Below are 4,609 nucleotides of genomic sequence, written 5' to 3' on the forward strand. Positions count from 1 at the left end.
ATCTGACCTCATCACTATTTCCTGCCCAGGCAGGGGGTTAGACTCAATGATCTGTTGAGATCCCTTCCAACCCTAGCATCTATGAATCTATGAATCTATAATCACAGTCAAGTTTTTTAATCATTTGACAGCCCTAATAAAAATCTACTCTCAACTCTTGTCTGTAGTGATCCATTAACACATGCGCATCTGCCCTTAGGAGAGCCAAATATACTTCAGAAATGCATTTTCTTAATTTCTAAATTCTGCAGGATGTCAACATCTGCTACTAAAGAGATACATAGGTGTCTCTCCATAGATCATTTGCTATTTTACACAACAATTTTGTTTCTCTGCTCTACATTTCCACCTAAGGTGAAGTTAGTCTGTCAGGTCAGAGCTCTGATAATTAGCACACTGTACTTGTATACACTTTAACCCAGGAGTAGCCAACTGTACACATACCACAAGTGGCACAAGCAGTCTTTGTGTGTGGCATGTGGCAGATCAGGGAAGGAGCTGGCAGCAGTGGCAGGGAACAGAAAGTAGAGCACCAGATCAGGAAGGGGAAAGCAGTTGAAGTGGTACTCAGGAATGCATAAGGCTTAATTTGTGGCACACCTGCCAGAAAGTTTGGCCCCCACTGCTTTAACCAAATTTCAAAGACCTAAAAATGAAAAAAACAATAAATAAGGTAACAGGGAGCAGATTGTTCTGCCAACATTGATTGACTTCACTAGGCCACTGACAGGACTACAAAGCCAAGCATGATGGTGTAAGGAAGCAAATCCCTTTAGAAGAGTACCTTGGAATGATGCCAGTAGCAGGTAAGGCACTAGCTGAGGCAATGGAGAATTAGTTGCAGGCAGTACCCTAATAGTATTTGGCTGATACTAGCATTTTCTTAAGAGAGAGCTGCATTTCATCTTATGATTTCCAGGTCTCTAATGCAGCCATCAGTGTCTTTTACCCTGCCAGGGTATGGGTATTGGCATGCTTAAGCAATGATATATGAGATCCTATGAAATAACTGAAAAAATTCCAATTTACATCATGTTCATATCTTTGAAATAACTAACAGATCCCCTGTTATGCTTTTGCTTCTCACAGCATGTCCTTGAATCTAATTGCAAACCACTGATGGCAGCCAAATCTTAATATTCTAAAATCACCCACCTTATACAGTTGGCTAGTTGGTGCAATTCAATTATAGCATTGAGCCTATGTATGAAACTATTTTCAGAAACTATGGAGTTTGCATCCCAATGTAGGGATCCAGCTACCAAGGAAGGGGATGTATCCCAAGATGGATATCTACTTGATATAGTTGGCAGATCTGTCAACACACACTGCAATTTTAAATATAATGAAGCTCTTTATTATGCATGCAAAGTAAAAATTAGTCTCAGGTAGATTATATCTTGGGGATTTTCCAGTTTGCTATTGTGGAGTGATCTTTTCAAAGCATCTCTCTGTACAGAGACCTGGCTACAAAAAATATTGGACATTAATATCTTTAGTCATTTAGTATGCATGCTGTATTCTTGCCTGGGGTCTTTTCTTCCTGTCAACTAAAAGGATTGTTCTTCAAAATGGCTCTCAGCACAACATTTTTATCCATTTCACTATCAGCAAGGAATGCATCAACAAATCAGAAACTAGAGATTGATTGTGGCTATGAAAATATGTGAATAATAGTAAGATACTGAAGCCATAAAATTACAAAGATGTAATATGCATTTGCTGTTGGATATAAGTACACAGTATTTTTAAAAATCATATTGTCATAAAGCATATGATCTAAAATGTATTTTCAGAATCTGGTCCATTTGTCCATGTTTTCTGTATTATTCTATATTAAAGCCCCTAGTAAAAGTTATTTATGTCCAGATCTTAACTCTAAAAAGAAAGTACTAGCTTAGCTTCCTTTTCACTCGTATCAAATTTAGAAAGCAGTCAAAAATCAGATGAGTTTCATTTAAAAATCAATTCAGATGAGTTTATTTGGGGACATGGGTTCTCAGAGCTGGTATATATTTTCTCTATGTAATCTGCTATATATAAACATACGTGTGTGTGTGTGTGTGTGTGTGTGTGTGTGTGTGTGAACACACTGTATGCTAAAAGTACCTTCCTGAGATGCAACAAAGGTATCTAGCAAATACATGCACATTGCCAATAAGTCTTGGTTGAAAATATGTCTAGAAAGTCCTATCCTAGGGAAGACCACAGAGCATATTTGTGTGCTACACAGGCCCTCAAGCACTCTAACACATATAACATGAACAAAGTGAAGGTCTCAACAAAGTTGAAAGGTTCCCTTTATTACCAAGACCATTATTAAAACCTTCAGGCAGAAACTTATCCCTACTTATTCCTTATCCCTTGGAGCAAGTATAAAGCCAAACCCTGAGAGGAGTCCAGGAGTAAGTTCTGGACCCTGCTGAGAAAACACTGCCTCAGTAGAAGAGCTGCAGCTCCAAGAGGTCAGAAGGGAGTGCAACATTGGAAGCAGTCAGGAGGTTTGGGTAGGAACTAAGGGGATGGAGGAGGTTCCTAGAGATCCAGTGTAGGATGCAGAGCCCTGAGAAGGGGGCTGAGTATCTCTGGGCCTATTGAGGGGCCAGCTGAGACCTGAGAGATGGACTGAGTGGTTAGGAAACTTACTGAAGAGTCTGGGGGAGCCCAGTGAGGGGGGAGGCAGTCTGAGGGCCTCTGGGGGAGGCAGTCTGGGGGCCTATTGAAGGGTCCAGCTGAGCCCAGAGAAGGAAGGGGCTGCAGTAATGAATACCTATGGAAGGCTCTGGGTGAGCTCAAAGAGAGTGAGTGGTTTATAGAGGGGCCCTAGAGGGCAGACCCACTGAGAAGAGAGGGCTGACAGCTGGAGGACTGACCTTGGGAATTTCAACTGGCCTGTGTAGGGCCAGGGGCCAGAAAGGTAAAATAAAGCACAGCAGAGACTGCCAGAGCCAAGAGAACCTGGAGTTCTCGATGGACCTGAGGTTGGACCAGGGTCAAGGAGAGTCCTTGTGTGGCCACAGCCAAGAGGAAGGGGTCAAGGAGCTTACAGCCTGGGATGATGATAGCTGATGCTGGGCCATCTGAAGAGGAAGGATCAAGGAAAGGGGTCCAAGAGAGAGCCAGGGGCAAGAGCTAGAGGGCCCACATGTGAGATGAAGCTGGGGCTGTGGGGCATGGTGGCTGGCAGCCCAGGAGGGATGTAGACATCCAGGGGGAGCCCAAAGAGGGATGAACAAGATCAAGAAGGCCTGAGTACCAGTCCTAGATAAACCCTGAAACTGCACCCTACTGGGGCTAGTTAGCATGGTGGGGCTGCCTGTGGTGGGGCAGCCTCCATGAAATGCCATACATGGGCCACCCCAGGGAAAGATGAGTATGGGGTGTCAGAAAGCCTCAGCTTCTACTGCCTTGTGGAGGGGGAATGCTAAGGGATCGCACCTCAACAGAAAAGCACCAGGCAAGTGAGAGGCCTTGGAAAAGTGAGGCCCAGCAAGGGGCCTGGGAATAATGTAGTGGGATGAGAAGGGTGCAGCAGCCCAGCGAGGGACCAGGAATAGAGTGCATCCCACCAAGGGGGCTGGGAATAGAGTGCAGGACCACACAGGTCCAAGGGGCTGGAGAGTGGCTGGGAAAGTGGAGGACTAAAAGGGCGAGAGACCAAAGGGGCTGGCAGCCCAGAGAGAAGGGTTGGGAGAGGGACCGAGGGACCTAGTAGCCCAGAGAGTGGTTGTGCAAGACCAAGGGTTCTGAGGGGCCAGAGAGGGGCTGGACAAGAGACCGAGGGGTCTAACAACCCAAAAGGGGCCAAGAGGGAGACCGAGGGGTCTGGCAGCCCAGGAAGGGGCTGTGAGGAGAGACTGAGGGGTTTGAGGGCCCTCAGCGGGGCTGAGAGAGGCCAAGGAGTCAGAAGGCCCAGAGGGGCGCTGCAGAAGCAATTGATAAAACAACTGATTACCCATGAATGGTGTGAGGCTGGTAGCAGCCCCCCCTGCGCTGGGACTGGGTCTTCTCAGAGTCGGGTTGCTTGGGATTGCAGCCCAAAGCGGGTAGTAAACTCCATCTAAGGCTAAATACCGGCACGAGACCGATAGTCAACAAGTACCGTAAGGGAAAGTTGAAAAGAACTTTGACGAGAGAGTTCAAGAGAGTGTGAAACTGTTAAGAAGCAAATGCGGGGGCGGGGGGGTCCGTGCAGTTTTGGGGTTTTTTTCCAACTACAGAATGTTCTTCCAAGAAGAAGGATTGCTGGGAAGAGATGGGATCCACCTGACAGAGAGGAGAGCGTCTTCACAGACAGGCTTGCTAAACTAGTGAGGAGGGCTTTAAACTAGGTTCACCAGGGGATGGAGACCAAAGCGCTGAGGTAAATGGGGAAGCAGGAAACATGGAGGAAGAGCAAGGAGAAAGGGGCAACAGGAGGTGCTCTCGTACTTCCTGAGTAATCAGGCCAATCAACTAGTTACCTCAGGTGCCTGTACACAAATGCACAGAGCCTGGAAAACAAGCAGGAAGAATTGGAAGTCCTTGCACAGTCACAGCACTATGATGTGATTGGAATAACAGAGACCTGGTGGGAGCTTGCATTACTGGAGCACTGTTATGGGTGGGT

Source organism: Alligator sinensis, unplaced genomic scaffold (genome assembly GCF_000455745.1).
Source record: "Alligator sinensis unplaced genomic scaffold, ASM45574v1 scaffold391_1, whole genome shotgun sequence".
NCBI classification, from domain to species: domain Eukaryota; kingdom Metazoa; phylum Chordata; order Crocodylia; family Alligatoridae; genus Alligator; species Alligator sinensis.